The sequence below is a fragment of the Mirounga angustirostris genome, unplaced genomic scaffold, assembly GCF_029215605.1.
Source record: "Mirounga angustirostris isolate CCGP_5_RB_7025 unplaced genomic scaffold, mMirAng1.0.hap1 SCAF_9, whole genome shotgun sequence".
Classification (NCBI taxonomy): Eukaryota; Metazoa; Chordata; class Mammalia; order Carnivora; family Phocidae; genus Mirounga; species Mirounga angustirostris.
Window position 1 is genome coordinate 29,159,147 of NW_026991717.1, and position 25,697 is coordinate 29,184,843.

The 25,697-nt window shown below is 39.3% G+C and overlaps 1 protein-coding gene across 5 annotated transcripts in view; it reads right to left on the reverse strand.

Moving 5' to 3' along the window:
* CYFIP1 (cytoplasmic FMR1 interacting protein 1) overlaps window positions 1-25,697 on the reverse strand; it is a 135,546-nt gene that overhangs the window by 105,680 nt on the left and 4,169 nt on the right. The window contains exons 2-3 of one of the 5 annotated variants that reach the window (XM_064570050.1): window positions 2,561-2,760; window positions 1,928-1,972 (exon numbers count right to left, since the gene is read on the reverse strand). The exons of 3 other annotated variants lie outside the window; for them this stretch is intronic. The gene's annotated coding sequence lies outside the window, so the exon portion shown is untranslated. The remainder of the gene's footprint in view (window positions 1-1,927; window positions 1,973-2,560; window positions 2,761-25,697) is intronic. One more of the 5 variants, XM_064570049.1, reaches the window with a different exon arrangement.

Below are 25,697 nucleotides of genomic sequence, written 5' to 3' on the forward strand. Positions count from 1 at the left end.
GAGGCTTTGTCAAGATAAACCACCCTTGCTGACACCTTGATCTTAGACTTCCAGCCTCCATAACTATGAAGAAATAAATTTCTGTTGTTTAAGACACCCAATCTGTAGTACTTTGTTACAGAGCCCTAAAGGACTAACACACAAATCCTTTGGCAAGGTTTCATTCCTGCAAAGATACTCGAGATGGGAAGAAATCAGGTGTCCTGGGAAATCAGGCAGCCCCACGCACCCTCTACAGTTAACAACTGGCCTCACTACAAGTTACAGGCATGGGAAGTTCTAAAACAGCCAGCAAAAGGCCACCACAACCAACAAGCACACACAACACTGTCTCCTACATCTTAGTCACATCCTTTGCAAACTATTATCTATTATCAACTGCACACAGTTTATGCTTTACCCACCAAACTCGGACATAGACACCGCTTATATTTATAAACCACCAACTGGAGCTCATGCTCGGAGTCACTTTAGGGATGGAGCAAGCAAATGAAAATGACAGGGATGTGAAATGCTGTGCTTGCCAAAATCACCTTTTTTTTTTTTTCCAGAAGCTAATAAAGCAGATAAAAGATGAAAGGAGAAATACTGAGTAAGTGTGTATAATTTATTTAAACTCAGTTTTCAAGCAACATGAGGAACTTAGAAGCATCGACTTGGCCTATGGGTAGAATTATGGGATGAGAGGGTGCCTGGGTGGCGCAGTTGGTTGAGCGACTGCCTTCGGCTCAGGTCATGATCCTGGAGTCCCGGGACTGAGTCCTGCATCGGGCTCCCTGCTCGGCAGGGAGTCTGCTTCTCCCTCTGACCCTCCCCCCTCTCATGCTCTCTCTCTCTCATTCTCTCTCTCAAATAAATAAATAAAATCTTCAAAAAAAAAAAAAAGAATTATGGGATGAGACAGCACTACCCCATCACTCCTTCATGGGAACTGCCAGCTGAATAGGCAGAGGCTGTGAACCAGCACGGGGCTACAATCATCGGGAACCAACCAGTTCTTAAGCTTGGAGAGCTATGCAAGAGTGTGAAGATGGATGGCCTGGACAGATCTCGGGTGAGCCGGCCAGCTAAGGAACTTGGAAGAGGTGACTTGGCTTTCAGCATTCATGTGCCCTCCTGTGGCTAATACGTGATAACAAGAGCTTCTAGGAGAACTGGCAGGGCTGCCTAGTGGGGCCATGCTCTCCAATTACTCTAAATGAAATCAAGCTCTTGAGGCACACAGACTTCTAAGCACACTCTCAAATACATCATCTTGGCTAACTATGAAGGAATGCACATGACCTATGTAAAAAGGGAGGATTGAGAGGGAACTTGAGACTTTCACACTTAAGAGTCTGCAGGAAAGGCATGCATGGCCACAGGGCCCAGGGCTACCCCTACCCCCAGTCTGTGGGGGGCCCCGAGGCTGAGTCATACCTAGAGATCAGACAATACAGCACATCTCCCTTCCTGCCTTGACCCTGTGGCAGAATCTGGACAACAGAGAGATCCAAAAGCTTCTCAAAAGCCCTTCCAGAATCACAACTAATTCCACACAACCTATGGGGTAGGCCCAAAATGTGTGACTGGAATATAAATGATACATAGCAAACCCAGCACAGGGTCACACAGAAGTGCGAGACAGGAAGTCACATCCCCTGTGGCAGCTGTCCCAGTCCTTGGCTATTCTGGCAGATGCATCCCCAAGTGGGCTCACCCTACTCTGTTCATTTCTGGTGTGGGGTGTGCTGTATATGGACGTGGAGAAGGTTACAGCTTCCCATATCTCGTGTGCATGGTCTGCCAGTGACATATGTGAAAGGATGTGTTCCCTTTTCCTGGTGGAGGGCAGTGGGGGAGTGTTGATTCTCCATTTACTCAGCTGGCAGTTTCAGAGGGCAAGGACCTCGCCACCCCACCATGTCCACCCTTTGCATGGGCTTACCTTGCAGTATGCACTCAGCCAATCTTATCTGGAAGAGGCAATTATCTAAGAGGCAAATTATTAAAACACAAAAGAAAAATTAAATGAAAATTAGTCTTTAAAAATTAAATTAAAAGTTAAATATAATTAATTAAATAAAAAATATGATAGTTAACTTTATGTGATAACTTGGCTATGCTATGGTATTACTCCGTTTTTGTCAAATGCCAGTCTAGATGTTGCTATATAGCTATTTTTTAGATATGATTAGCATTTAAATCAGCAGACTTTGAGTAAAGCAGATTACCCACCATACTGTTGGTCAGCATCATCTAATCAGTTGATAGCCATAAAAGAAAACATAAGAAGACTGAGGTGCTCCAAAGAGGAAGGAATTCTGCCTCCAGCCTGCCTTTGGACTCAAGCTACCACATCAACTCTTCCCTGCATCTCCAGCCTGCCTACTGTAAAATCAGACTTGCGAGACTCCACATCCTGTGAGACAACTCCTTAAGATAAATTCGTGTCTCCCTCTCTCTCTCTATATATATACACACACACACAAACACACACACATTCTATAGGTTCTGTCTCTCTGGAGAATCCTGACTAATCCCCATGTCCATCAAAACAAAGAAAAAAAATACAACTCACGTGTACAAAATCATTATCAGTGTGGTCTCCAGAGCAGCAGCAAGGCTGACTTTCCAGAGTGTGAAATTATCATGCTCATGCATAAGTTTGCTTGATTTAGCACACATAAGTTATTCAGTGATCTCTGGGGACAGCTTGCCCCAAGGTATCAAGAGTCCAGGTGGTTTTAGAGGTCATTGGTTTTATGAAGACTGGTCCTTCTAGGCAGGATTTGTGGGAAAAAAAGAAAATTATTTAAAATAAATATCTTGAGTAGGTCAGGGATTTAAAAACAATGCAGGGGGCGGAGCAAGATGGCGGAGGAGTAGGAGACCTCGATTTTGTCTGCTCTCAGGAATTCAGCTGGATAGGGATCAAACCATTCTGAACACCTACAAACTCAACGGGAGATCGAAGAAAAGAAAAGCAGCAACTCTCTGAACAGAAAAACGACCACTTTCTGGAAGGGAGGATGTGCAGAGAAGTGAATCCGAGGCGATATTCGGAAGATAGACTGCAGGGGAGGGGCCTCCGTCAGCCGCTTCTGGCAAGTGATAGAGCCATGGAGCACAAAATCGGAAGTTTTAGAAGTCGACTCCGCTAAGGGACGTCGCTCCAGTGGCTAAGCAGGGGTGGATCCCTCGCGGGACAGTGTGGTCTCAGGACCCTCGGGGTCACAGAAAGACTGGGGGTGCCTGAGTATGGCAGAGCTCCCAGGTATTGGAGCTGGGAGGCCGGCTGCAGAGGCAGCACCCAGATGCGAGCTTTCAGCTCGGGGTTGTCATAAACCGTGATCCGGGGCACAGTCGGGCCACTGCTCCTCCAGCAGGGACCCAGCAAGTGGCAGATCCGGGGAGACTCCCCTTCCTCTCCCGGGAGGAGCAGTGCAGGAGCGCACTGCAGGGATCTGCTGGGTTTGGAAACTCCACATCCAGTGGGGTGCCAGAGATAGAATCGCTCAGTCACAGGCCAGGTGAGCATGGAGTGCAGCCGGACACCAGGGAGATGGGAATGACTGACTGCTTTTCTCTGGCAGATCACTGAGGAGCGGGGCCCCGAGTTCTCGGCTCCTCCAGTGTCGAGACTGGGAAGCCACCATTTTCACTCTTGTCCTCCAAAGCTGTATGGAAAGCTCACAGGGAACAAAAGCTCCCAAGAGCAAACCTGAGCAGAGCACTTAGCCGGGACCAGGCAAGGGCGGGGCAATTCCGCCTCCGGCAAAGACATTTGGGAACCACGGCAACAGGCCCCTCCCCTAGAAGATCAGTGAGAACAGACAGCCAAGACCAAGTTTACCCATCAAGGAGACGGCTGAACTCCCGCGCTAGGGGAATAATGCACGTAGAATCCATGGCTTTTTTACCAGGATTCTTTAGTCTTTCAAAGTTGTTGTTTTTTTTAACTGTGTTTTTTTCTTTTTTTAATTTTTCTTTTTTTCCCTTTTTCAACCAACATCTTATCAATCCCTTTTTTAAAAAACATTTTTATTTTTCATTTTTAGGGTCATATTCTATCCCTTCATAGTAGTTACCCGTATTTTTGGCATATATATAAGTTGTTCCCTCTTTAAAATTTTGAGATAGTTTCTTCTAACAGATTAAAATATACCCTAAATCTCTAGTGTATGGCTTTGTTCTAGTCTCCTGCCTGATCACATTCTCTCCTTTTTTTTTTTAAATCCTCTTCTTTCTTTTCTCAAACAACTTCTTATCAATTCCTTTTATAAAATTTTTTATAATTTTCATCTTTACAGTCATATTCCATCCCTTCATCATATCAACCCTTATTTTTGTACATATGTACGTTTTTCTTTCTTTAAAATTTTGGGAGGCACTTTCTTCTAACAGACCAAAATACACCCAAAATCTAGTATGTGGCACTGATCTATGCACCAGCCTGATCATATTTGATCACATTCTGGTTTTTTTTGTTTTGTTCTGTTTTTGTTTGTTTTTATCTTTTTCTTTTTTCTTTCTGTCCCTTTCTTTTCCCCCAGCTTCAGGTCTTTTCTGATTTGTTTAGAGTATATTTTCTGGGGACGTTGTTACCCTGTTAGCATTTTGTTCTCTCATTCACCTATTCTCCTCTGGCCAAAATGACAAGATGGAAAAAATCACCTCAACAAAAAGAACAAGAGGTAGTACTGAATGCAAGGGACCTATTCAATACGGACATTAGTACAATGTCGGATCTAGAGTTCAGAATCATGACTTTAAAGATACTAGATGGGCTTGAAAAAAGCATGGAAAACATTAGAGAAACCCTTTCTGGAGAAATAAAAGAACTAAAATCGAACCAAGTCGGAATCAAAAAGGCTATTAATGAGGTGCATTCAAAAATGGGGGCGCTAACTGCTAGGATAAATGAGGCAGAAGAGAGAATCAGTGCTATAGAAGACCAAATGATGGAAAATAAAGCTTAGAAAAAGAGAGATAAACAACTACTGGATCACAAGGGCAGAATTCGAGAGATAAGCGATACCATAAGACAAAACAACATTAGAATAATTGGGATCCCAGAAGAAGAGGAAAGAGAGAGAGGGGCAGAAGGTATATTGGAGCAAATTATAGTAGAGAACTTCCTTAATTTGGGGAAGGAGGGGCACCTGGGTGGCTCAGTTGGTTAAGCGACTGCCTTCAGCTCAGGTCATGATCCCAGAGTCCTGGGATCGAGTCCCGCATTGGGCTCCCTGCTTTGCGGGGAGCCTGCTTCTCCCTCTCCCACTCCCCCTGCTTCTGTTCCCTCTCTTGCTGTGTCTCTCTCTGTCAAATAAAAATAAAATCTTAAAAAAAAAAAAAATTGGGGGAAGGAAACAGGTATCAAAATCCAGGAGGCACAGAGAACCCCTCTCAAAATCAATAAAAATAGGTCAACACCCCGACATCTAACAGTAAAACTTACAAGTCTCAGAGACAAAGAGAAAATCCTGAAAGCATTTCGGGAGAAGAGATATGTAACCTACAAGGGTAGAAACATTAGATTGGCAACAGACCTATCCACAGAGACCTGGCAGGCCAGAAAGGACTGGCAGGATATATTCAGAGCACTAAACGAGAAAAATATGCAGCCAAGAATACTATATCCACCTAGGCTGTCAATGAAAATAGAAGGAGAGATAAAAATCTTCCAGGACAAAGAAAAACTAAAGGAATTTGCAAACACAAAACCACCCCTACAAGAAATATTGAAAGGGATCCTCTAAGCAAAGAGAGAGCCTAAAAACAACATAGACCAGAAAGGAACACAGACAATATACAGTAACAGTCACCTTACAGGCAATAAAATGGCACTAAATTCCTATCTTTCAATAGTTACCCTGAATGTAAATGGCCTAAATGCCCCAATCAAAAGACACAGGCTATCAGATTGGATTAAAAAACAAGACCCATCCATATGCTGTCTGCAAGAGACTCATTTTAGACCCAAAGACACCCCCAGATTGAAAGTGAGGGGGTGGAAAACCATTTTCTATGCTAATGGACATCAAAAGAAAGCTGGGGTGGCAATCCTTCTATCAGACAAATCAGATTTTAAACCAAAGACTGTAATAAGAGATGAGGAAGGACACTATATCCTACTTAAAGGATCTATCCAACAAGAAGATCTAACAATTGTAAATATCTATGCCCCTAACATGGGAGCGGCCAATTATATCAGGCAATTAATGATAAAAGCAAAGAAACACATTGACAACAATACAATAATAGTGGGGGACTTTAACACCCCCCTCACTGAAATGGACAGATCATCTAAGAAAAAGATCAACAAGGAAATAAAGACTTTAAATGACACACTGGACCAAATGGACTTCACAAACATACTCAGAACATTTCATCCCAAAGCAACAAAATACTCATTCTTCTCTAGTGCCCATGGAACATTCTCCAGAACTGATCACATCCTAGGTCCCAAATCAGGTATCAACCGGTACCAAAAGACTGGGATCATTCCCTGCCTATTTTCAGACCACAATGCTTTGAAACTAGAACTCAATCACAAGAGGGAAATTGGAAAGAACTCAAATACATGGAGGCCAAAGACCATCCTACTAAAGAATGAATGGGTCAACCAGGAAATTAAAGAAGAATTTAAAAAATTCATGGAAACCAATGAAAATGAAAACACAACTGTTCAAAATCTTTGGGATGCAGCAAAGACAGTCCTAAGAGGAAAGTATATAGCAATACAAGCCTTTCTCAAGAAACAAGAAAGGTCTCAAATACACAACCTAACCCTCCACCTAAAGGAGCTAGAGAAAAAACAACAAATAAAGCCTAAACCCAGCAGGAGAAGACAAATCATAAAGATCAGAGCAGAAATCAATGAAATAGAAACCAAAAGAACAGTAGAACAGAGCAATGAAACTAGGAGCTGGTTCTTTGAAAGAATTAACAAGACAGATAAACCCCTGGCCAGACTTAACAAAAAGAGAAGAGAAATGACCCAAATCAACAAAATCATGAATGAAAGAGGAGAGATCACAACCAACACCAAAGAAATACAAACAATTGTAAGAACATACTATGAGCAACACTATGCCAGCAAATTAGATAATCTGGAAGAAATGGATGCATTCCTAGAGATATATCAACTACCAAAACTGAACCAGGAAGAAATAGAAAACCTGAACAGACCTATAACCACTAAGGAAACTGAAGCAGTCATCAAAAATCTCCCAACAAACAAAAGCCCAAGGCCAAATAGCTTCCCAGGGGAACTCTACCAAACATGTCAAGAAGAATTAATACCTATTCTTCTGAAACTGTTCCAAAAAATAGAAATGGAAGGAGAACTTCTAAACTCGTTTTATGAGGCCACCATTACCTCGATCCCCAAACCAAAGACCCCATCCAAAAGGAGAATTACAGACCGATATTCTTGATGAACATGGATGCAAAAATTCTCACCAAAATACTAGCGAATAGGATCCAACAGTACGTTAAAAGGATTATTCACCACGACCAAGTGGGATTTATCCCTGGGCTGTAAACTTGGTTCAATATCCACAAATCAATTAACGTGATACAATACATTAACAAAAGAAAGAACAAGAATCATATGATCCTCTCAATAGATGCAGAAAAAACATTTGACAAAGTACAGCATCCTTTCTTGGCTAAAACTCTTCACAGTGTAAGGATAGAGAGTACATACCTCAATATCATAAAAGCCATCTATGAAAAACCCACAGCAAATATCATTCTCAATGGGCAAAACTGAGAGCTTTCCCCCTAAGGTCAGGAACGCGGCAGGGATGTCCACTATCACCACTGCTATTCAACATAGTATTAGAAGTCCTAGCCACAGCAATCAGACAACAAAAAGAAATCAAAGGCATCCAATCAGCAAAGAAGAAGTCAAACTCTCACTCTTTGCAGATGATATGATACTTTATGTGGAAAACCCAAAAGACTCCACCCCAAAACTGCTAGAACTCACACAGGAATTCAGTCAAGTGGCAGGATATAAAATCAATGCACAGAAATCAGTCGCATTCCTATACACCAACAACAAGACAGAAGAAAGAGAAATGAAGGAGTCGATCCCATTTACAATTGCACCCAAAACCATAAGATACCTAGGAGTAAATCTAACCAAAGAGGCAAAGGATCTTTATTCAGAAAACTATAAAATACTCATGAAAGAAATTGAGGAAGACACAAAGAAATGGAAAAACGTTCCATGCTCATGGATTGGAAGAACAAATATTGTGAAGATGTCAATGCTACCTAGAGCAATCTACACATTCAATGCAATCCCCATCAAAATGCCATCCACTTTTTTCAAAGAAATGGAACAAATAATCCTAAAATTTGTATGGAACCAGAAAAGACCCGAATAGCCAGAGGAATGTTGGAAAAGAAAACCAAAGCTGGCGGCATCACAATTCCAGACTTCCAGCTCTATTACAAATTGTCATCATCAAGACAGTATGGTACCAGCACAAAAACAGACACATGGATCAATGGAACAGAATAGAGAGCCCAGAAATGGACCCTCAACTCTATGATCAACTAGTCTTCGACAAAGCAGGAAACAATGTCCAATGGAAAAAAGTATCTTCAATAAATGGTGTTGGGAAAATTGGACAGCCACATGCAGAAGAATGAAACTGAACCATTTCCTTACACCACACAGAAAAATGGACTCAAAATGGCTGAAAGACCTCAATGTGAGACAGGAGTCCATCAAAATCCTAGAGGAGAACACAGGCAGCAACCTCTTCGACCTCAGCCACAGCAACTTCTTCCTAGAAACACTGCCAAAGGCAAGGGAAGCAAGGGCAGAAATGAACTATTGGGACTTCATCAAGATAAAAATCCTTTGCACAGCAAAAGAAACAGTCAACAAAACCAAAAGACAGGGCGCCTGGGTGGCTCAGTCGTTGAGCGTCTGCCTTCGGCTCAGGTCATGATCCCAGGGTCCTGGGATCGAGTCCCACATCAGGCTCCCTGCTCTGCGGGAGGCCTGCTTGTCCCTCTCCCACTCCCCCTGCTTGTGTTCCCTCTGTCGCTATCTCTCTCTCTCTGTCAAATAAATAAATAAAATCTTTAAAAAAAAAAAAAGACACCAACAGAATGGGAGAAGATATTTGCAAATGACATATCAGATAAAGGGCTAGTATCCAAAATCTATAAAGAACTTATCAAACTCAACACCCAAAGAACAAATAATCCAATCAAAAAATGGGCAGACCACATGAACAGACATTTTTCCAAAGAAGACATCCAAATGGCCAAAAAACACATGAAAAAGTGCTCAACATCACTCGGCATCAGGGAAATCCAAATCAAAACCTCAATGAGATACCACCTCACACCAGCCAGAATGGCTAAAATTAACAAGTCAGGAAACGACAGATGTTGGCAGGGATGTGGAGAAAGGGAACCCTCCTACACTGTTGGTGGGAATGCAAGCTGGTGCAACCACTCTGGAAAACAGTATGGAGGTTCCTCAAAAAGTTGAAAATAGAGCTACCATACGATCCAGCAATTGCACTACTGGGTATTTACCCCAAAGATACAAATGTTGGATCCGAAAGGGTACATGCTCCCCGATGTTTATAGCAGCAATGTCCACAATAGCCAAACTGTGGAAAGAGCCAAGATGTCCATCGACAGATGAATGGACAAAGAAGAGGTGGTATATATATACAATGGAATATTATGCAGCCATCAAAAGGAAGTGGCAGGATATAAAATCAATGCACAGAAATCAGTCGCATTCCTATACACCAACAACAAGACAGAAGAAAGAGAAATGAAGGAGTCGATCCCATTTACAATTGCACCCAAAACCATAAGATACCTAGGAATAGGTATTCGCCATTTGCAATGACATGGATGGAACTGGAGGGTGTTATGCTGAGCGAAATAAGTCAAAGAGAGAAAGACATGTATCATATGACCTCACTGATATGAGGAATTCTTAATCTCAGGAAATAAACTGAGGGTTCCTGGAGTGGGGGGGGGGTGGGAGGGATGGGGTGGCTGGGTGATAGACATTGGGGAGGGTATGTGCTATGGTGAGTGCTGTGAATTGTGCAAGACTGTTGAATCACAGATCTGTACCTCTGAAACAAATAACGCAATATATGTTAAGAAAAAAAAAAGAAAGAAGAGAACAGGAGGGGAAGAATGAAGGGGGGAAATCGGAACAGGAGACGAACCATGAGAGACGACGGACTCTGAAAAACAAACTGAAGGTTTAGAGGGGAGGGGGGTGGGAGGATGGGTTAGCCTGGTGATGGGTATTAAAGAGGGCACGTTCTGCATGGAGCACTGGGTGTTATGCACAAACAATGAATCATGGAACACTACATCGAAAACTAATGATGTAATATATGGTGATTAACATAACAATAAAAAATTAAATAAAAAATAAAAATAAATACAATGCAAATCTTCATCAGTACTTCTGACTTGTGGCTACAAGGTTCTTCAGAGCAAGGTGTTCCTTCTTCTGAAGATTATCTTCTAGGATGAATAAACGCCCATCCCCACTGTCCTGGCCAAGACAACATGGGCACAAAGAATTATCATACTAGCTCTGGGCACAAAATTCTGGCTATAAAATCAGGATCTACAAGGGAACTCAGTACTCTCTAAGCATTGGTTCTTTTCCACTGTGGAGTAAAACATACCCAAGTGAGAGTGAAGAACTGGATCTAACAAGTTTGGCTAGTGGAGTGAGTATCTGAGATATAAATACAAATCATAAATATGCTGGTTTCTAGATCATAGTAGTTATCACTGTCCATCTGGTCTTATTCACAACGAAAAATTATGAAAGCCACGTTTAAGATCCATCATTTCTATCCCCACAGCCATGCACAGAGAGGAGGCAGTCATGATATAGTTGGGTGCAGAGAGCAACCAGTTAAATGAATGCTTAATGAGCTTCTGCTGAACAGCACAAATGCACACCAGGCTCAAACCAACAGAGATAAAAAACACATCCCTATTTCCTTGAGACCATGTTCTAAGAGGCCTTCAATGCAGAAAATTTATACAAATGCAAATCTTATCCCTGGAATGTTCTGAAATCCTATTAGATAACCTAAAATTAGGCCAGAGCTTACATGTTTACACCCCTCTCATGGCCCAGGTTCCCCACTAGCTCCTGCAGAGTTTCTGTGCTTAAGGACCCCACTTGTGGCCAAAGGTTCTCCAGATATAAGATATAAGGAAGACAAATACCAAAACGACAGATATAAACGTATTTACACTAAATGTAAATGGACTAGACAACCCAAAGGCAGACATTGACACCATGAATTTTTAAAAATGAACCAATTGTATGCTATGAGAGACCAAAGTTAAAAACAGGGTGAAGCTAAATGCATGGAAAAAGATACACCATGGAAGGAGAAACCAAAAGTGGGCAAAAGTAGCTTTACTAATACTAGATAAAATGAGACAAAATAGACTTGATGACAAAAATCAATACTAAAAACATGATAAAAGCTCCAATCTCTCAGCAAGATTTAACAATTATAAACACACAGGCATCTAACAACGCAGCTGTATAATACATGAAACTGCAGAGAATATAATCTTATATGCACAACATCCTAGAGATTCCACAAAAAATAACATTAGAGCTAATAAATGAGTTCAGCAAAATTGCAAGATACAAAAGCAACACATAAAAATCAGCTGAACAACCAAAAAATGTATTAAGAAAACATTGTAGGGGTGCCTGGGTGGCTCAGCTGGGCATCTGCCTTCGGCTCAGGTCATGATCCCAGGGTACTGGGATCAAACCCTGGGTTGGGCTCCCTGCTCAACAGGTAGTCTGCTTCTCCCTCTTCTCTGCTCCTCCCCCCTACTCTTGCTTGATCTCTCACACACATGCTCGCTCGCTCTCAGATAAATAAAACCTAAAGAAAGAGAGAAAGAGAGAGAGAGAGAGAGAAAGAAAGAAGGAAAGAAGAAAGAAAACATTCCATTTACAATAGCATCAAAATTTTAAAAGGGACTTCTGGGGAAGATGGTGGAGTAGGAGGATCCTAAGTTTACCTCATCCAGTGGATACAACTAGATAACATCCACATCAATGTGAATAACCCAGCAAATGATCTGAAGGCTGGCAGACAGACTCTCCACAGCTAAATGTAGAGAAGAGGCCACAGAAAAGGTAGAAAGAGCAGAGAAATGGTCGAGAGCCAAATGGACCCACGGGACTGTCCTCCAGAGGGAGGTATACACTATGAGCATAGAAAGGTGAAAGCAGCAGACCCCCATACAATGCACCAGCACAGGGTAGACGAATCCCCATAACATTTAGCTTTGAAAACCAGAGGGGCCTAACTTCACAAGTTCTTACAATCAGTGGGGCTTAATACCAGGAACTTTAAAAACCAGGAAGCTCAGCTCTGAGAGCCTGAGGGCGATAGGAAACTAGTCCTCAGCCTTCAAGAGACAGCACAACAAACAGTCCCACTGAGATACAGCATAGAAGCAACATTTTGCAATGCCTGGGGTATATAGGAAGGAGATTTGTTTACTAATTTGGAGCATATGCTGGAGGGACAGGGATCTTTGGGAGACTTTTCCAGGAAAAAAAGAACTGGTAGGTGCCATTCCCTACACCCCCCAACTCCCCAGCACAGATATAAGGACACCTTCAGGAACCAGTGCAGCACCAACACTCTACACCTAGCTTGCTTACAGCACACCTCACCCCCATGCACACCCCCACCAAATTAGCCAGCCTAGGCAGTTTTCCCAGGCAGCAGCAGGTCCTGCAGTGAGCCAGCTCGGACTTTGCAGGCACCGTGGAGCCCCACATCTGCATTCTCCTGGGGACTGCCCCATCCAATTCACCCTTGGCTCACCCAAAGAGGTGCCACAAGCCTGGCAGTACACAAGCAGTCCCAATATAGACCAGCACCACTTCAAAATGACTCTGCCCAGGGAGAGGGTAAGATAACCACACACACCAGTCGGACAACAGCCCAGCAGTGAGCTGGGGGTAGACATTTGGTCTGACTGCAGGCCCCACCCACAATGAAAGATCCTCAGGGGATGACACAAGGAAAGCACCCTTCAGTTCAGTGTTTCTACAGTTTTGGCAAATGCCTGATCTGACTCATCTCAAGATCAAGACAGCCCCAGACTAACCCACTAACAACAAAAGGACCAAAACTTGACCACAACAGGCAAAGAGAGCCACAGCACATGACTGGACTGAAGGCAAATGCAGTTCAGCCACAACAATAGGGCAAACACAATACACATAGAAGACATTCCTGAAATGCCAGGTTCTGGTGAACAGGAGACATTGCACTGTAAGGCACTTCAAGACCTCTTTTTCATAAGGCCATTATTTTCAGGAGCAGGAAATATAGCTTTCCTAAGACATAGAAACAGACACAGAAAGTTCAACTAAATGACAAGACAAAGGAATATGTCCCAAATGAAGGAACAGAAAAATCATGGCAAGAGACCAAAACAAAACAGAGATAAGTAATATGCCTTACAGAGAATTAAAAAGTAATGATCATAAAGATACTGGACTTAAAAAAATAATAATAAAAGAAAAGATACTCAGTGGACTTGAGAAAAACATGGAGGACTTCAAGGAGACCTGTAAAAAAGAGAAAACATAAAAAAGAACCAATCAGAGATGAAGAACTCAATAAATGAAATTAAAAATACACTAGAGGAAACAAACAGTAGACTAGAGGAAACAGAACAATGGATCAGTGACCTGTAGGGCACAGTAACGAACTGCAATCAGGCTGAACCGGAGAGAGAAATAATAATAAAAAAATGAGAAGAGACTAAGGAAACTCAGCAACATCATCAAGCACAGTAACATTCTCATTATAGGGATCCAAGAAGGAAAAGAAAGAGAAAACAAAACAGAAAATTTATTTTAAGTAATAATACTGAAAACTTCCTAAATCTGGTGAAGAAAACAGAAATCTACATCCAGGAGGCACAGACAGCCACCAACAAAACCACTCAAGAAGATCCACAGGCAGACACAGTAATTAAAATGGCAAAAAGTAGTGATAAAGTAAAAAATTTAATGCAGCAAAAGAAAAGGAGACAGTTACATACAAGGAAAACCCCATAGGGCTATCAGTGGATTTTTTAGGAGAAACATTGCAGGCCAGAAGAGAGTAGCATGATGTTTTGAAATGCTGAAAGAAAAAACCTGCAACCAAGAACACTCTATCCTGCAAGACAGAAGACATAGTTTCCTAGACAAACAAAATATAAAGAAATTCATCACCACTAAACCAACCTTACAAGAAATGTTCAAGGGGACTCTCTCTTGAGTGGAAAGGAAAGACCATAAGTAGGAGTAAGAAAAGTAGGAAGTATAAAGGCAGTAAAATTAAATACATATATACAATGATACTGATGGTAAGGGATTCACAAAAGGATATAAAGTATGATACCATATACATAAAAATGTTGGGGGGAGAGGAGTAAAGAATGGGTTCAAACTTAAGTAACCATCAACTTAACATATGCCTAAGATGTCATATATAAACCTAATGATAACCACAAATCAAAAACAAGTGATATGTAAAAAATAAAGAGAAAGAAATCTAAGTATATGCTAAAGAAAGCCAGCAAACCATGAAAGAAGAGAGCAAGAGAAGAAAAGAACAGAGAACTACAAAAACAAGTGTAAAACAAGTAACAAAATGGCAATAAACACATACTTATCAATAATTACTTTGTAAATGGACTAAGGCTTCAATCAAAAGATAAAGAGTGACAGAATGGATAAAAAAGCAACACCCATTTATATGGTTCCAACAAGAGACTCATTTCAAACCTAAAGACATATACAGACTGAAAGGGAAGAGATGGAAAAGCATTTATCACACAAATGAAAGTGAAAAGAAAACCAGATTATCAACACTTATATGGCACAAAACAGACTTTAAAACAAAGACTGTAGGGCGCCTGGGTGGCTCAGTTGGTTAAGCGACTGCCTTCGGCTCAGGTCGTGATCCTGGAGTCCCAGGATCGAGTCCCACACCGGGCTCCCCACTCAGTGGGGAGTCTGCTTCTCCCTCTGACCCTCTTCCCCTCTCATGCTCTCTTCTCTCAAATAAATAAAATCTTAAAAAAAAAAAAAAAACACAAAGACTGTAACAAGAGACGAAGAAGGACACTATATAATAACAAGGGGGACAATCCAACAATTGTAATATTTATGCCCCCAACTTGGGAGCACCCAAATACATAAAACAATAACAAACATAAACTAATCAAGAGTAATACAACAATAGTAGGGGACTTTAATGCCCCGCTTACATCAATGGACAGATCATCCACACAGAAAATCAACAAGGAAACAGTGGCTTTGACTGACACTCTGGACTAAATAGATTTAACAGATATATTCAGAATATTCCATCCTAAAACACATTCTTTTCAAGTACACACAGAACATTCTCCAGAACAGATCACATGACACCACAAAACAAATCTCAACAAATTCAAAAAGACTGAAGTCATACCATGCATCTTTTCTGACCACAATGCTATAAAATTAGAAATCAACCACAAGAAAAATCTGGAGAGCAAAAATATATGGAGGTTAAATAACATGCTACTAAACAACGAATGGGTCAACCAGGAAATCAAAGAGGAAATAAAAAAATACCTGCAGACAAATAAAAATGAAAATACAACAATCCAAAATCTTAGGGATGCTGCAAAAGCAGTTCTAAGAGGGAAGTTTATAGCAATACAGGCCTGCCTCAAGAAGCAAGAAAAATCTCAAATAACCTGCCCTTACATCTAGAAGAGCTAGAAAAAGAACAATAAACAAAACCCCAAACCAGCAGAAAGAAGGAAATAGTAAGATTAGAATAAATATAAATGATAAACAAACAAAAATAGCCACAACAGAACAATCAATGAAACCAGGAGCTGGTTCTTTGAAAAGATCAATAAAACTGATAAACTTCCAGCAAGACTCATTAAAAAACAAAGGTGTGGGGGGTGGGGGAAGGCAGAGAGAGGACTCAAATAAACAAAATCACAAATTAAAGAGGAGAAATAAACTGACACCACGGAAATACAAATGATTTTAAGAGAATATTATGAAAAACTATGTTAACAAACTGGACAACTGAGAAGAAATGGATAAATTCCTAGAAACATATAATTTCCAAAACTGAAGCAGGAAAAACAGAAAATTTGAACAGACTGATTACCAGCAATGAAACTGAATCAGTAATCAAAAAACCAACAAAGAGAAGTCCAGGAACAGATAGCTTCACAGGCGAATTCTACCAAATATTTAAAGACTTAATACCTATTCTTCTCAAACTATTCCAAAACACAAAAGAGGAAGGAAAACTTCCAAATTCATTCCATGAGGCCAGCATTACCCTGATACCAAAAGCAGATACCAAAAGCAGATAAAGACACCACTAAAAAAAAAACCCTACAGGACAATTTCTCTGGAACACAGATGCAAAAATCCTCAACAGATCAAGAGTTAAGTGTTGGAGGAGTAGGGGGGCCCTAAGTGTGTCTTGTCCCTCGAACACAGGTAGATTGTTATCAAATCATTCTGAAAACCCAATAAATTATTCAGAGGTCTGAGAAAACAAAACTGCAAGTCTACATGTAGAAAAGCAACCACCTTGGGGTGCCTGGGTGGCTCAGTTGGTTAAGCATCTGCCTTTGGCTCAGGTCATGATCCCAGGACCCTGGGATCAAGCCCCCCAACCCTGCTCAGCAGGGAGCCTATTTCTCCCCCTCTCTTTGCCCCTCCCCTCACTTGTGCTCTGTTATGTGCACGCTCATTCTCTCTCAAATAAATAAAATCTTAAAAAAAAACTAAACAACAACAACAAACATAATAATATTCATATCATAGAGTCCCAGAAAATGGAGAGAGAAAAATAGCTGAAAACTTCCCTAACCTGGGGAAGGACACAGACATCAAAATCCAAGAAGCACAGAGAACTCCCATTATATTCAACAAAAGCCAACCATCGCTAAGGTATATACTAGTCAAATTCACAAAATACACAGACAAGGAAAGAATCCTAGCAGAAACAAGGGTAAAAAAGTCCTTAACCTACAAGGGAAGACAGATCAGACTTACAGCATATCTGACCACAGAAACATGGCAAGTCAGAGAAAAATGGCAGGAAATATTCAAAGTGCTGAATGGAAAAAATATGCAGCCAAGATTTCTTTATCCAAAGGCTGTCATTCAGAATAGGAGAGATAAAGAGTTTCCCAGCAAAAACTAGAGGAGTTCATGACCACAAAATCAGCCCTGGAAGAAATTTTAACAGGGACTCCTTGAGTGGAGAAAAACCCAAAAGCAACAAAGACTAGAAAGGACCAGAGAACATGAGCAGAAACACCAACTCTACAGGTAACACAATGGCACTAAATTCACATCTTTCAAAAATCACTCTGAATATAAATGGATGAAATGCTCCAATCAAACGAGATAGGATATCAGAATGGATAAAAAAGATCCATCTACATGCTGCCTCAAGAGACTCATTTTAGACAGAAAGACACCTTCACACTGAAAGTGAAGGAATGGAGAAGCATCTGTCATGCTAATGGATGTCAAAAGAAAGCCAGAGTAGCCATACTTAAATGAGAAAAACTAGGATTTAAACAAACAACTGTAACGAGAGATGAAGGACATTATATCATAATTAAGGGGTCTATCCATCAAGAAGATCTAACAATTGTAAATATTTATACCCCCAACTTGGGAACACCCAAATATATAAATCAATTAATAACAAACATAAAGAAACTCATTGATGGGGCACCTGGGTGGTTCAGCTGGTTAAGCAACTGACTCTTTATTTCGACTCAAAGGGTCATCTCCTCAGAGTCCTGGGATCAAGCCACACATCTGGTTCTGCGCTCAGCAGGGATTCTGCTTGAGGATTTCTCTCCTCCCTCTGCCCCTCTTCCTGCTCTCTTTCTCTCTCTCTAATAAGTAAATAAAACTTAAAAAAAAAAACACCTCATTGATAATATGATAGTAGGGGACTTTAACGTCCACTTAGAGCAATGGACAGATCACTTAAGCAGAAGATCAATAAGCAAATGAAGACTCTGAATGATGCATTGGACCAGATGGACTTAACAGAAATATTCAGAAAATTTCATCCTAAAGGAGCAGAATACACATGGAACACTCTCCAGAACTGACCACATACTTGGTCATAAATCAGGACTCGACCAGTACAAAAAGACAGATCATGAAAGCATATTATCAGACCACAGTGCAATGAAACTTGAAGTCAACCACAAGGTTAAAGAACATCTCCTGAAGAACAAATGAGTTAACAGGAAATTTAAGAAGAAATTAAGAAGTCCATGGAAGCAAATGAAAATGAAAACATGACAGTCCAAAACCTTTGGGATGCAGCAAAGGCAATCTTAAGAGGGAAGTAGTTGCAATACAGGCCCACCTCAAGAAGCGAGGTAAGTCTCAAACACAACCTTACCTTACACCTAACGGAGCTAGAACAAGAACATCAAATAAAGCCTAAGGCCAGGAGAAGAAAGGAAATAATAAAAATTAGAGCAGAAGTAAATGATGTAGGAACAAAAAAAAAAAAAAACCCCAGTAGAACAGAGTAATGAAATTAAGAGGTGGTTCTTAAAAAGAATTAATAAAATTGATAAACCCCTGGCCAGACTTATCAAAAAGAAAAAAGACCTGAATAGATAAAATCATGAATGAAAGAAAAGAGGTCACAACCAACACCACAGAAATACAAACAACTACAAGAGAATATGATGAAAAATTATATGCCAACAAACTAGGCAACCTGAAAGAAATGGACAAATTCCTAGAACCTTACAAACTATGAAAACCGAAACAGGAAGAAATAGAAAATTTGAACAGACCCATAACCAGCAAAGAAATCGAGTCAATAATAAAAAATCTCCCAACAAACAAAAGTCCTGGGCCAGATGGCTTCCTAGGGGAATTCTACCATACATTGAAAGAAGAGTTAATACCCATTCTTCTCAAACAGTTGTAAAAAATAGAAATGGAAGGAAAACTTTCAAACTCATTCTATGAAGCCAGCATTACAATGATTCCAAAACAAGGCAAAGACCTCACTAAATAGGAGAATTACAGGTCAATATCCCTGATGAACCTGGATGCAAAAATTCTCAATAAAATACTAGCAAATAGAATGCAACAGGACCTTAGAAGAATTATTCACCACACTCAGGTGGGACTTATTCCTGGGCTGTAAGCCTGGTTCAATATTTGCAAATCAATCTATGTGATACACCACATTAATAAAAGAAAGGATAAGAACCATATGATCTTCTCAATAAATGCAGAAAAAGCATTTGACAAAATACAGCAGCCTTTCTGGATCAGAACCCTCAACAAAGTAGGTATAGATGGAACATATCTCAACATCATAAAGGCCATTTATGAAAGATCCACACTCAACCAATTGAGCTACCCTGGCGCCCCTGCAAACAACATATCTGATAAAAGGTTAGTATCCAAAACCTATAAAAAACTTGCACCACCACATACTTACCAAAAGGATATAAAAATACAGATTCAAAGGGGTACATGCACCCAGATGTTTACAGCAACATTATCAACAATAACCAAACTATGGAGAGAGCCCAAATGTCCATCAACTGATGAATGGACAAAGAAGATATGGTGTAATATATATGCAATGGAATATTATTAAGCCATCAAGAAAAATGAAATCTTGCCATTTGCAACAATGTGGATGGAGCTAGATTATATTATGCTAAGTGAAATAAGTCAGAGAAAGACAAATACCATATGATCACTCATATGTGGAATTTAAGGCAGAAAACAGATGAACATATGGGAAGGGGAAAAGAAAAAAGGAGAAAGGGAAACAAACCGTAAGAGACTCTTAACAATAGAGAACAAACTGAGGGTTGATGGAGAGAGGAGGGTGTGGGGTAAACTAGATGGGTGATGGGTATTAAAGAGGGCACTTGTGATGAGCAATGGGTGTTGTATGTGAGTGATGAATCACTGAATTCTACTCCAGAAACCAAAATAATAAATAAAAATAAAAATCATCAACAAAATACTAGCAAATCAACCAACTATGCATTAAAAATAATCATTCACCATGATCAAGTAGGATTTTTGCCAGGAGGCAAGGGTGGCTCAATATCTGCAAATCAATCAGTGTGATATATCATATCAATAAGAGAAAGGATAAAAGCCATATAATGCTTTCAACAAATGCAGAAAAAGCATTTGACAAAATACAACATCCATTCATGATAAAAACTCAACAAACCTAGAGTTAGAGGGAACATATCTCAACTTAATAAAGGCCTTATAATAAAGGCCTGTGAAAAACCCACAGTGAACATCATACTCAATGGGAAAAAACAGAGCTTTTCCCAGATCAGGAAAAAGACAAAGATGTCCACTCTCACCACTTTTTTCCAACATAATACTAGAAGTCCTAGTCACAGCAATCAGACAACAAAATGAAATAAAAGGCATCCAAACTGGTAAGGAAGCAGTAAAACTTCCACTATTTGCAGATGATATGATACTATATATAGAGAATTGGAAGACTCCATCAAAAAAATACTAGAACTCATAAACAAATTCAGTAAAATCCCAGGATACAAAAATCAATGTGCAGAAATGTTTCATTTATACAACTAATAATGAAACAGCAGAAAGAGAAAATTTTAAAAATCCCATTTACACTTACACCAAAATTAATAAGATATCTGAGAATTAACCTAACCCAGGAGGTAAAAGACCTGTACTCCAAAAACTATAAAACACTGATGAAAGAAATGAAGATGACACAAAGAAATAGAAAGACAGTCCATGCTCATGGATTAGAAGAATAAATATTGTTACAATGTCTATACTACCCAAAACAATGGACAGATTTAATGCAATCCCTATCCACACACCAACAGCATTTTTCACAGAACTAGAACAACCTTAAATTTATACAGGACCACAAAAGTCACCAAATAGCCAAAGCAATTTTGAAAAAGAAAAGCAAAACTGGAAGTATTATTCCAGTCTTCACATTATATTACAAAGCTGTAGTAACCAAAACAGTACGGTACTGGCACAAATACAGACACACAGATCAGTGGAACAGAATAGACAACCTAGAAGTAAACTCACAACTATATGGTCAACGAATTTTCGACAAAGCAGGAAAGAATATGCAATGGAAAAAAGACAGTCTCTTCAACAAATAATATGGGGAAAACTGGTTAGCTACATGCAAAAGAATGAAACTGGACCACTTTCTTGTACCATACACAAAAACAAACTCAAAATGGATTAAAGACCAGGACGCCTGGGTGGCTCAGTCAGTTAAGCATCTGCCTTCAGCTCAGGTCATGATCCCAGAGTCTTGGGACCGAGTCCTGCATTAGGCTCCTTGCTCAGTGGGGAGTCTGCTTCTCCCTCTGCCTGCCACTCCCCCTGTTCATGCTCTCTCTCCCTCTCTCTCTCTGACAAATCAATCAATCAATCAATCTTTAAAAAAAAAAAAGTGGATTAAAGACCCAAATGTGAGACATGAAACCATCAAAATCCTAGATGAGAGCACAGGCAGTAATTTCTCTGACATTGGACACAGCAATAAAAGCAAAAATAAACTATTGGAACTACATTAAAATAAAAAGCTTCTGCATAGCAAAGGTAACAATGAACAAAACTAAAAGGCAACCTATGGAATGGGAGAAGTTATTTGCAAAAGACATATCTGATAAAGGGTTAGTATTCCAAATATGTAAAGAACCGATACAACTCAACACCCAAAAAACAAATGATTCAATTAAGAGGTGATCAGAAGATATGAACAGACATTTCTCTAGAGAAGACGTACAGATGGCCAACAGACACATCACTCAACATCTGGGAAAATCAAATGCAAATCAAAACTACAATGAGATATCACCTCACACCTGTCAGAATGGCTAAAATCAAAAACACAAGAAACAAGTGTTGTTAAGAATGTGGAGAAAAAAGAACCCTTGTGCACTGTTGCCAGGCATGCAAACTGGTGCAGCCAATCTGGAAAGCAATAAAGAGGCTCCTCAACAAGTTAAAAATAGAATTACCCTATGATCCAGTAATCTCACTACTGGGTATTTACCCAAAGAATAGTAAAACACTACTTTGAAAAGATATACGCACCCACCCCTACATTTATTGCAGCATTATTTTCAATAGTCAAATTATGAAAGTGACTCAAGCGTTCATCAATAGATGAATAAAGAAGATGAGATATATATATACACAATGCAGTATTATTCAGCCATAAAAAAAAAAGAATGAAATCTTGCCATTTACAACAACATGGATGGATCTATAATGCTAACTAAAATATGTCAGCCAGAGAAAGACAAATAGCATATGATTTCACTCATGTGTGGAATTTAAGGAACAAAATAAATTAAGAAAGAAAAAATGAGACAAACCAAAAAACAGACTCTTAACTATAGACAACAAACTGATGGTTACCAGAGGAGAGGTGGGTGGAGGGATGGGTGAAACAGATGAAGGGGATTAAGAGTACACTTACCTTGATGAGCAGTGAGTAATGTATAGAATTGTTGAATCACTATATTGTACACCTAAAACTAATATAACACTGTATGCTAACTACACTGGATGCCAACTATACCAGAATTAAAATAAAATTTAAAACAGGAAAGAAAAATATATTTAATCATAGATTTAACCAAGAGGTGAAAGATTTGTACACTAAAAATACAAAACACTGCTGAAAGTAATTGAAGACACAAATAAATATATTTCATGTCCCTGGACTGGAAGACCTAATATTGTTAAGATGACAACATAGCCTAAAGCCATCTACAGATTTGATGTAATGTCTTTCAAAATTCCAACAGTATTTTTTGCAAAAACAGAAAATCATGCCCCAAAATTAATATGGAACTGCAAAGTACCCAGAATAGCCAAAAGAATCTTGAAAAACATCAACAAAGTTGGAGGTACTTACTGAAGTCAAATGTGGTACTGGCATAAAGACTGACACACTGACTGATGACAGAATAGACAGCCCAGAAATAAACCCTTGCATATATAGTCAGTGATTTTCAACAAGGGTGTCAAGACCATTGCATGGGAAAAGGACAGTCTTTTTAACAAATGGTGCTGGGAAAACTGGATATTTGCATGCAAAAGAATTAAACTGGGCCATTACCTTACACTATCTACAAAAGTTAACTCAAATAAACAAGCTAAACAAAAGAGCTAAAACTGTAAAACTCTTGGAAGGAAATATGTAGGAAAAGCTTATGACACTGGATTTGGCAACAATTTCTTAGATATGTCACCAAAACACTGGCAACAAAGAAAAAAATAAACTAGACATGAAAATTAAAAACTAGCACACCCACCCAAGGATGGTGTCAATGAGTGAAAAGACAACTTGCAGAATGGGAGAAAATATCCACAAATCATATATTTGATGGGAGACTGATATTTAAAATATATAAAGAATTCCTAGGACTCAACAGCAAAAAGACAAACAACATGATTAAAAAATGTACAAAGGACTTGAGCAGACCTTTATCCAAAGATATATGAATGACAAATAAGTATAGGCAAAGATGCTCAACATTTCTAATCATTAGGAAAATGCAAATCAAAACCAGAATGAGATACCATTTCACACCCATTAGGATGGCTATTATCAAAACCAAAAAACCAGAAAAAAGTGTTGGTAAGGACGTGAAGAAACTGGAACCCCTGTACACTGCTGGGAATGCTGGTGCAGCTGCTGTGGAAAACAGTATGGCAATTCCTAAAAAAAAAACCCCAAAAACTAACATTGAATTACCATATGATCCAGCAATTCCACTTCTGGGTATATACCCAAAAGAATTGAAAACAGGATCTGAAAGAGGTATCTGTACACCCATGTTCATAGTAGCATTCTACAATAATAAAAGGTGGGAACAACCCAAATGTCCATCAACAGATGAATGGACAAAGAAAATATGGTATATACATACAATTGAATATTATTCAACCTTAAAAGGAATTAAGTTTTGATACATGATACAAATGGATGACCTTGTAGACATACTAAATGAAATAAGCCAGAAACAAAAGGACATATATTGTACAACTGTACTTATATAGGTATCTGAAATAGTCAAGTTCATAGAAAGTAGAACGGTGGTTGCCAGGTGCTGGGGAAATATACGAATGTGGACATTTTGTTTAATGGGCACAGAATTTCAGTTTGGGATGATGAAAAATTCCGGAGATGAATAGTGGTGATGGTTGCACAACAATTTAATGTATTTAATTCTCCTAAACTGTACACTTGAAATGGTTAATATGGTAAATGTTAGGTTATTTAACATTTTCCTTAGTAAAATAAAATCAGGTAGGGTGATTCCTCCAATTTATTTTTGTTTTTAAACATTTTTAAAGCTATTCTAGTTTATTTCCCCCTTCATATAAAGTTTAAAATCAGTTTGTCTCTTATTTATACATCCTGTGGAGGTTTCTTTAAAAAAATTAAACATAGGGGACCTGGGTGGCTCAGTCGGTTGAGCGTCCAACTCTTGATTTCAGCTCAGGTCATGATCTCATGGGTCATGAGATCGAGCCCAGCATCGGTCTCCACACTCAGCGAGGGGTCTGCTTGAGATTCTCTCTCTCCCTCTGCCCCTCCCCCCACTCGTGTGCTCCCTCTTTCTCTGAAGTAAATACAGAAATCTTTAAAAAATTTGTTTTTAATTAAACAGAAATTTTCTTACGACACAGCAATAACACTGTTAGGTTTCTACCTAAAAGAAAATAAAACATATACCCATATAAAGACTTGCACATGAGTCTTTACAACAGCATTATTCATAACAGGCAAAAAATGAAAACAACCAATAGTTCATCATCTGGCAAATGGATAAACAAAAGGTGATATATCCATACAATGGAATACAATATACCAAAAAGAAATGAAATACTGATACATGCTACAACAGAAATGAACTCCAAAAACGGCATTTTAAGTGAAAGAAGCCACACATAAAGACTACAAATTGTATACTTTCCTTTATGTTAAATTGTCAGAAAAGGCAACTCTACCAAAGACAGAAAATAAATAAATAAATTAGTGATTAGCTAGAGTAGGGTTAGAAATGGGGATTACCTATTCAGTCATGTGGAATCTTACTGTTCTAAAGCTGGATTATGGTGATGGCTGTACAACCCTGTAAATCTACTATAAATCACTGTATGATTAAAGTAGGTTAATTATGTACATTATACCTCAATAAAGCTGTTTAAAATATTTTTTTGCTGAGATATTTGACTGGAATTGTGTTAAATATATAGATCAACTTGGAGAGAACTGACACCGTTACTATGTTGAATGTTCCAACCCCAGACCATAGCATGCTTCTCCATTTATTTACATTTTTTTCACTCATTTGTTTTCATTCATCAGCATTTTGTCGTTTTCAGGACATAGATCCTGTGTTTTTAGATTTGTATCTAAGTATTTGATTTTTTTGAAGCTACTGAAAATGATATTTTAAAACTTCACTCTCTAATCATACATTGCTAGTATACAGAGTGACTGATGTGTGTTGATTTTGTATTTTGTGACCTTGCTAATCTCACTTACTAG